Raw genomic sequence first — 10,000 nt, 5'->3', positions numbered from 1 at the left:
ACAGTAATTTATATTGAATACTAGCGTTATCCTATAGTAAAGTACATAAATCAATCAGTTGTGGCGATTCAATAGTTGCTATGGTAACACAACAACTATAGTAATTAATCTGTTTAATGATTCTGTAGTTGCTATGGTAACAACAACTAAAGTGACTGACATGTTGTGGAGCTTCTATGGTTGCTTGGGTAACAACAACTATTGTAATTCATCTGTTGTGGTGATTCTATAGTTGGTATGGTAACAACAACTATAGTAACTGATCTGTTTTGGTGATTCTGTAGTTGCTATGGTAAAACAACAACTTTAGTGATTGATCTGTTGTGGTGATTCTGTAGTTGCTATGGTAACAACAACTAAAGTGACTGACATGTTGTGGAGTTTCTATGGTTGCTATGGTAACAACAACTATTGTAATTCATCTATTGTGGTGATTCTATCGTTGCTATGGTAACACAACAACAATAGTAATTGATCTGTTTTGGTGATTAAATTGTTGCTATGATAACACAACAACTATAGTGATTGATCTGTTGTGGTGATTCTGTAGTTGCTATGGTAACACAATAGCTATAGTAATTGATCTGTTGTGGTGATTAAATTGTTGCTATGGTAACACAACTATAGTGATTGATCTGTTGTGGTGATTCTGTAGTTGCTATGGTAAGACAATAGCTATAGTAATTGATCTGTTGTGGTGATTAAATTGTTGCTATGGTAACACAACTATAGTGATTGATCTGTTGTGATGATTCCATAGTTGCTATGGTAACACAACTACTATAGTAATTAATCTGTTGTGGTTATTCTATAGTTGATATGGTAACACAACAACTATAGTAATTGATATGTTGTGGTGATTCTATAGTTGCTATGGTAGAAACAACCATAATAATCAATCAGTTGTGATGACTCTGTAGTTGCTATGGCAACACAACAACTATAGTAATTAATCTGTTGTGATGATTTGATAGTTGCTATGGTAACAACAACAAGGGACTGATATGTTGTGGAGTTTCTATAGTTGCTATGGTAACAAGAACCATTGTAATTCATCTGTTGTGATGATTCTGTAGTTGTTATGGTAACACTACAACTACATTAATCGATCTGCTGTGGTGATTCTATAGTTGCTATAGTAACAACAACAACAACTATAGTAAATGATATGTTGTTATGATTCTACAGTTGCTATGGTAACAACAACTATAGTGATTGATCAGTTGTGGTGATTCTACAGTTGCCATGGTAACACAACTACAACAATACTTGATACGTTGTGGTGATTCTATAGTTGCTATAGTAACACAACAGTTATAGCAATATAAACAAATGACCCAGTAGATCGTTTTCTGCATGGTAAAAATTTGATAAAATTGTTCTGCTTAACTGAGCTGAATATTTGCACGTATTCACAGCCCATGTACCCTTGAGTATGATGTATAAAAGCTGGAAATACCCCAGTCTTCTTCAGAAGAGAGCAATAAACTGTTGAATTCACATCTCAGTTTTTGTTGCCTTTACCTGGAGCTCCAGCTTACTGAGGAAACACACAGACGTTCTGCAATTTATCCCAACAAATATACTATAGGTTTACCACGGTATTTATTTTCAGCTTTTCAGTTCACTATAGTTAATACCACAGTATGCTGGAGCATTCATGAACAAAAAGTTGTAAATATCATAATATATACGGCTTAATGCACTTTTCTTCACTATATAGAGTAAAAATAACCGAAGTATTTCCTATGAAATGACTACAGTGATTTTTTATGTGGGTTTCCTTCACCCTCACTGAAAAAGAACATCTTTGAGCGGTAGTCTATAACTGCTGTTTGCCAAATGATCTGCAGATCCTGAAAGTCTGTTGTTCCTGCTCTACATCACACTCATGTCCTCCTGAATGGCTGCTGAACACATAGACTGGACAGTTTTGCATTTTGGTGTGGAGTTTATGCAGTGAACATCTGCTGGACGGCTCTGTAGATCACAGCTACGCTTGCTCTGATGCTCAGTGACAGTGTGTGTGACAGCGTGTGTGTGTGTGTGTGTGTGTGTGTGTGTGTGTGTGTCTGTGCTTAATGTATGTGCAGTGTGTGTGTGTGTGTGTTTAGTGTGTATGTGTATATATGCTAGTGTGTGTGCTTAATGTATGTGCTGATTGCGTGTGTGCATTAAGAGTGTGTGGCGAGTTAATGGGTACTTTGTGTATCCTGAGAGTGTGTGTGTGTATGTGTGTATGTGTGTGTGTGTGTGTGTGTGTGTGTGTGTGTGTGTGTGCAAGAATTAAGAGTGGGTGTGCCGAAAGTGTGTGTGTGGCGCTGAGGGGGTGTGTGTTTAGTGTGTGTTGATTGAGTGTGTGCTGAATGTTCTAAGTGTGTGTGTGTGTGTGTGTGTGTGTGTGTGTGTGTTTGTGTGTGTGTGTGTGTAAGCGTATGTGTGCACATGTGTCTGTGCTTAATGTATGTGCAGTGTGTGTGTGCATGCTGATTGTGTGTGTGCATGCATGAGGAGTGTGCGTGTCGAAAGTGTGTGTGTGCACTGAGAGTGTGTGCATGTGTTAAGTGTGTACTGAGTGTGAGCTGAACATGTGTGTATGTGCTAAGTGTGTGTGTCTATCTGTGCTGAGTGTGTGAGTGTGTGTGTGTTTAGTGTGTATGTGTATATATGCTAGTGTGTGTGCTTAATGTATGTGCTGTTTGCGCGTGTGCATTAAGAGTGTGTGGCGAGTTAATAGGTACTTTGTGTATCCTGAGTGTGTGTGTGTGTGTGTGTGTGTGTGTGTGTGTGTGTGTGTGTGTGTGTGTGTGTGTGTGTGTGTGTGTGTGTGTGTGTGCAAGAATTAAGAGTGGGTGTGCCGAAAGTGTGTGTGGCGCTGAGGGGGTGTGTGTTTAGTGTGTGTTGATTGAGTGTGTGCTGAATGTTCTAAGTGTGTGTGTGTGTAAGCATATGTGTGCATGTGTCTGTGCTTAATGTATGTGTGTGTGTGCATGCTGATTGTGTGTGTGCATGCATGAGGAGTGTGCGTGTCGAAAGTGTGTGTGGCGCTGAGGGGGTGTGTGCACTGAGAGTGTGTGCATGTGCTAAGTGTGTACTGTGTGTGTGCTGAACATGTGTGTATCTATCTGTGCTGAGTGTGTGTGAGTGTGTGTGTGTGTGTGTGTGTGTGTGTGTGTGTGTGTGTGTGTGTGTGTGTGCGCGCATAGCTAAATGATTCTAATATCAACACACATTCTTAATAAATTACAGTTTTCTGACCTTAGAGCTGCTGTAGGAGACTTTTACACAATATTAGGACACTTTAAAGGGCACCTATTATGCAAACATCACTTCTACAAACGGTCTAAAAACAGTTGTGTGTCAGCAGTGTGTGAATATCTCCAGCCTCTAATTGTAAACATGAATTAATTGTATTGTTTATAATCAGACTTGATGAAATCAGTCTGCAGAAACACTTTGATTGACATTCTCCCTTTGTATGATGTCATCAGAGGAAAGCCCCGCCCACTAGTGCCCATCTTTCTCTTATAAGGGGGCATAATAGGTCCCCTTTAAAATAACCTATGACCTAGCTTACAGCTTGCATATAGATATATTCTCAGATCAGTGTGAAAAGTGTCAAAACAAGAGTCCTGGAGTGTGTTTACTCGTCTTTTCGGCTCCCAGTGAAGTCATAAACATGTCTTTTCATATGTGCATTTCATTTCCACCGAGCAGTGGGTCAAGCGCGCTCCTGCTGTATTATTCCTCAGATGTCTTTGACTGCTCTCAGACAGTTTTGGACCGGGCTGTAGAAGTGTGTTGGGGACGGCAGGAGCCGGTCTGAGACTCTTCTGTGAAAGCCGAGCTCTTTAATATGCAGCTGTGATTCAGGCTCCGCGTCTCCTCAAGAAACTCAACATAAATAATTCACTTCGGCAAGCAGCATCCGAGGAGCTGCCCGGGCCAAATATTCGATATTTTATTCAGTGTCAAAAGGGTAAGCTTGATTCTCAGGCAGGGCTAGGTGATTTTCTTGTCTTCTCCTCTGCGGAGATTCACAGAGCTCAACATCTCGCATTTGTCTCCATTAGACCCTTTTTGATCTCAATTCTGATGCATAATGCAGAGTGTGTTGCGCTGAAGACTGAGCGGACGAGTGTGTGTGTGTGTGTGTGTGTGTGTCCACGTTCATTTATATAGTTCGATATTTGAGTTTGAGGCCTTTCTCATGGTTCAAGATGAGCTACGTTCACTTTAGTGCTGTTTGATGCTTAATCATGAGTAATTGAGTTGATGATGTCTGCAAATTTAGTGCAAACTATTTATGTGTTGAATTTAAACAAACAAATGAAAGGTAGTAATGTTTAACTTAATTTGTTTGTTTAAATTCAGCCCAAATAAATTGTTTACAGCCACTTAAACACATTTAGTAATCTACAGAATTACCTATAAATCATTTTTTTCAGTGAACATAAAGATTGATTTACTCAAAAATAATACTTTTCTGTGTATGGTGTATATTTATTATGTATGTGTTATTAGACATATCCACATATATACATATCCATTACATTGGTTATATAAAGAAATATATTATATATATATATATATATATATATATATATATATATATATATATATATATATATATATATATATATATATATATTATATATATATATATATATATATATATAAATAGATATAAATAAATATATATATACACTAATTTATTTATGTATTATTTATTTTGTGCTGTTTGTTCGAACTTATATATTAAGTTATATTATATATTATATTGTGTGGAGCATTTTTACAGCGTATCCATATATTGAACTCAAAATAATGTTTTTAATGGGCGGCATGGTGACTCAGTGGTGGTTAGCACTGTCACCTCACAGCAAGAAGGTTGCTGGTTCGAGTCCCGGCTAGGCCAGTTGACATTTCTGTGTGGAGTTCGCATGTTCTCCTTGTGTTGGCGTGGGTTTCCTCTGGGTGCTCCGGTTTCCCCCACAGTCTAAACACATGCGCTGTAGGGGAATTAATAAACTAAATTGGCCGTAGTGTGTGTGTGTGTGTGTGTGTGTGTGTGTGTGTGTGTGTGTGTGTGTGTGTGTGTGTGTGTGTGTGTGTGTGTGTGAGATTGCGTGAGTGTGTATGAATGATTGTGTATGGGTGTTTCTAAGTACTGAGTTGCAGCTGGAAGGGCATCTGCTATGTAAAACATGTGCTGGAATAGTTGGCGGTTCATTCAGTTGTGTCAACTCCTGATGAATAAAGGAACTATGCCCAAGGAAAATGAATGAATGAATGTTATTAACTTACAGAATATATAATGTACATAATAATAAAATAATAATGATAAAATGTTAACATAAAAAGCTAAAATTAAAACGCGGCACGTATTACTGAGGCAGAATTAGAGCGTAAATCATCTCCTTGTGGCTCTCAGAGGACGTTTCATCTCTCTGATGGGTTTCTAATCATTTATTAAGCGTTATCAGAGTCTGTCCATCTTATCAGAGCACTGTGCACTTTCTCCAGCAGCAGAAAACACACACTCAGTACAGGCACACAGTTTTACTGTAGGAGAAGAGCGCCACCTGGTGTTTGACCAATAGAACAAGCAGCCAAAGCAACTCACAGATGAAAAGAAAACATCAGTAAACTATCAGGCCCGTAGCCAGCCTGGTGAAAGCGGAGGTTATTTTTTTCTCAAAAGGTGGAGCTTTTTGCAGTTATACGCCTCAGTGTCTATTTAACTATGAAATCAAATGTCACAGATTTTAGTGATATTTTTAGTAGTACTTTTTTTGCTGGATTAGTAAGTCAGATGTCTCCACACTTTTTAATGTTAAAAATATTTCCTAAAAAACATTGCAATAAAAAAAAAATTAAAACAAGACCAATTTTAAAATACAAATGTATTACATCATATATCATTAGGAAAAATCGCAATCTGTTAAAGTTTTAAAGTAAAAAAAACTGTACATTTGTACAACTGTACAAAGATATCCTGTTTTAAATAGTAAAGAAATCTGCGTTTTTAAAAATAAGGAAGTTAATTATTTAACCTGACATGTTCACTGTTCCAAAATATACCGACCCATGGCTAGTGGAGACCGGTGTAGTGCCGAGAAACACACCCCTATGTGCACCACCTCTGAAATGTGCATATATTGACCTAAATTGATTTAAAATAATAATAATAATAATAATAATAATAATAATAATAATAATAATAATAATAATAATAATAGAGTTATGGTAACTAATGACAGGTGAGTTCCATCAATAGAAGCCTTCCCTTAGAGAAGATGTATGTTTAAATAAATAACTAGATTTAAATGCAATACAGATGAGATTAAGTGAATTGTTTTTTGTGTGGTTTAGTTTTGATTTGATTGATTTATTTTTTAGCCCTCTCAGGCTCAAATTAAGTTTAAGAAACAGGATATAGGAAATTTGGGGACAAGTTATCATATAGACCTTCACATGCAAAGCGTTCTGGGATGTTGCTGATTTGCAACATTGGCTCAGTGTGGTAATTAGATGCTGACGGCTGAATATGATATGAACAATAACTTTTCATATACAACTTTTCAAACAATGTAACAAATTGCTTTTCTGTAGCAGAACAACAACAAACAACATGGGATCCAAATCCAATATCTCAAATCGTCATTGAGTAGGTCATGTTTCCAAGTCACTTTGTCACGTGGTACTCCAAGAAGCAGTTTTTGTCTTTTGTGTCATCTGCTGTGCAAGTGGGGAAACTGTTTGTTGCTAATGGACAACCAAGTCCTGCAGAGGTACTTCTGAGTAAAAAAACCCACAAATATGTATGTGGAGTAATAAGGTAGTTAATTTTACCTGTTCAAATCTGCAACGCCTGCCTTGAGAGGGTTAGACAGGAATATCATGCATAAAATATCTTTAACAAAACAATACATTTCAACATGGTCGGAAATGGAGGGAGATTAAGCACAAGCTTATTATTTTCCCACCCATGATTTTTTTGCGCTCAAGTCTGCATCTATAGATATATGCACAAGATATCACATAATGACCCTGAGCATACGTCAATAGCGCCGCCACATTTGCCGCTCCCAGAACAAAAGTCATTCAACAGCACTGGTCAAGACTAAAGCCAATGTGAAGATGCTGGACTTTAGCACTGTGTACGGGTGTAAGTAATGAGCAAACAAATAAAACAGAGCACAAAGGCAGAACATTTCATAGGGAAGATTTTGTTTTTTACATTTTTATATGTTATGAACTTTTGTGCTCAACAAGCATTGATGATAATACAATCTCTTACTGCAGTGACCATAAGGAAAGTAGAACCAACTCACACTAAATACTGGACTTATGCTTGTTTAGTTGAATAATATCAGCAAACAGAAACTTGCCAGACACTTGTATTATTGTCAGCTAAGTGAACTAGTTGCTTACAACGGAGATTCATTCACAAACAAATCGCTCCCTCCGTCAGAATGGGAAGTGTAAGCAGGAGAGGAGCTGTGTTTCAGGACAATTAGATCAAATTAAACAGGGAGGGTGGATAGTACATGTACATGCACACAAACACAAGCTCTTCGTCTGTAATGCCTGTGCGGTCACTTACCCATCAATGTAGAAAAGTGATGTAAAATTATAATTTACATAATTTAATAAAATATTTGCATACTGACCACCAGGGAAATTCCCGATCATGGATTCTCCTACCACTGCTATGCTGATGATACCCAGCTATACCTCTCTTTTCACCCTGATGATCCCTCGGCTCCAGCTCGCATCTCAGCCTGCCTGTCAGACATTTCACACTGGATGAAAGATTATCATCTTCAGCTGAACCTCACGAAAACAGAAATGCTTGAAGTTTCTGCCAACCCGACTCTGCACCATAACTTCAATCCAGATGGACGGGGCAACCATTACTGCATCCAAAACGGTGAAAAGCCTTGGAGTAACAATTGATGACCAACTAAACTTCTCTGACCACATTTATAGAACTGCTCGATCGTGCAGATTCGCACTCTATAACATCAGAAAGATCCGACCCTTCCTATCTGAACATGCAGCTCAACTCCTTGTTCAAGCTCTTGTTCTCTCCAGACTGGATTACTGCAACTCTCTACTAGCCAGGCTTCAAGCTAACTCTATCAAACCTCTTCAGATGCTTCAGAACGCAGCAGCACGAGTGGTCTTTAATGAACCTAAAAGAGCAAATGTCACTCCGCTGCTCATCCGTTTGCACTGGCTGCCAGTTGCTGCTCGCATCAAATTCAAAGCTCTGATGTTTGCTTACAAAGCGACTTCTGGCGTTGCTCCTTCTTATCTGCTCTCACTTCTGCAGATCTATGTGCCCTCCAGAAACTTGCGTTCTGTGAATGAACGTCGCCTCGTGGTTCCATCCCAAAGAGGGAAGAAATCACTTTCCCGAACTCTCGCATTCAATCTGCCCAGTTGGTGGAATGAACTCCCTAACTGCATCAGAACAGCAGAGTCACTCGCTGTCTTCAAGAAACCACTAAAAACTCAACTATTTAGTCTCCACTTTCCTAACTAATCTGCAATTTCCTCTCTGACCCCTCCACTAACTACATTAATAAAAAATAATAATAAATAAAATAAAAAATAAAATAAAAAATACTAATGCTTTGCTTCTTACACTTTACACACCTGAAACTCGCCTACAGCACTTATACATTGTTGCTCTTATAGTTGTGTAAGTTGCTTCCTTGTCCTCATTTGTAAGTTGATTTGAATAAAAGTGTCTGCTAAATGACTAAATGTAAATGTAGATATACGTGTATATATCTCTGGCTCTGGATGGCCATCCCTCCACTGCACCTGGGTCCCACATTCGTTTCAAAACAGCGCTACCCTGTACTAAAACGGCAGCTCTATTAACGCTTTCTTTTTTTTAATAGACAACAATAGAGTAGGCAACATCTAACGTCAATATCTATGGCCTGCATCGATGGGTCCTCACTATCAAGAACACGTGGGAACTTTCATGCATCCTCTGTTCCTGCGGTCCTGAGGTTAATGAGGACGTTACGCGAGTACACGCTGAAGAACACATGCTGAGAAACAGCCATATAGTAAATAAAGTGCCGGTATATTTTCTGTTATTTCCTTATCTTAATTCTCTCTGTACAGTTTAAGTCAGAATTGCTTCATTTTAATTATTTTATTTTTCCCCCAATTTCTGTTTAACGGAGAGAATTTATTTTCAGCACATTTCTAATCATAATAGTGTTAATAACTCATCTCTAATAACTGATTTATTTTATCTTTGTCATGATGACAGTAAATAATATGAGACTAGATATTCTTCAAGACACTTCTATGCAGCTTAAAGTGACATTTAAAGGCTTCACTAGGGTAATTAGGGTAACTAGGCAGGTTAGGGTAATTAGGCATGCTATTGTATAACAGTGGTTTGTTCTGACGACTATAGAAAACTAATATAGCTTAAAGGGGCTAATAATATTGACCTTAAAATGGTGTTTAAAAAAATAAAAACTGCTTTTCTTCTAGCCAAAATAAAACAAATCAGACTTTCTCCAGAAGGAAAAAATATTATCAGACATACTGTGGACATTTCCTTGCTCTGTTAAACATCATTTGAGAAATATTTAAAAAGAAAAAAAAAATCAAAAGTGGGCTAATAACTTGTATATGTGTGTGTATATATCTGCATGTGTCTGTGTGTGTATCTGTGTGTGTGTTTGCCCGTGTTTTGCTCTGAGTGTGTGCATCTATGTATGTGTATGTGTGTGTGTGTACCTGCATTTATGTGTATATTTTGTTTATTAGCATGTGTGTGTGCATGTGTATGTATGTGTTTGTCTGTTTGTGTGTGTGTGTGTGTGTGTGTGTGTGTGTGTGTGTGTGTGTGTGCATCTGTGTATACCTGTGTGTCTGTGTATACAGTATATGTATGTATATGTGTGTGTGTACCTGCATTTATGTGTATATCTTGGTTGTGTGTTTGTCTGCATGTGTG

The 10,000-nt window shown here is 37.9% G+C and overlaps 2 protein-coding genes across 7 annotated transcripts in view; one reads left to right on the top strand and one right to left on the bottom strand.

Moving 5' to 3' along the window:
• The window catches only part of blnk (B cell linker), a 221,780-nt gene that overhangs the window by 162,146 nt on the left and 49,634 nt on the right, over window positions 1–10,000 (top strand). The gene's annotated exons all lie outside the window — the stretch shown is intronic.
• dntt (deoxynucleotidyltransferase, terminal) overlaps window positions 1–10,000 on the bottom strand; it is a 394,622-nt gene that overhangs the window by 336,741 nt on the left and 47,881 nt on the right. The window lies entirely within an intron of this gene.

The sequence above is a fragment of the Danio rerio genome, chromosome 13, assembly GCF_052040795.2.
Source record: "Danio rerio strain M-AB ecotype USA chromosome 13, GRCz13ab, whole genome shotgun sequence".
NCBI lineage: Eukaryota > Metazoa > Chordata > Actinopteri > Cypriniformes > Danionidae > Danio > Danio rerio.
The sequence above is the reverse complement of the archived record's forward strand: the minus strand, read 5'-3'. Positions and strand labels throughout refer to the sequence as shown.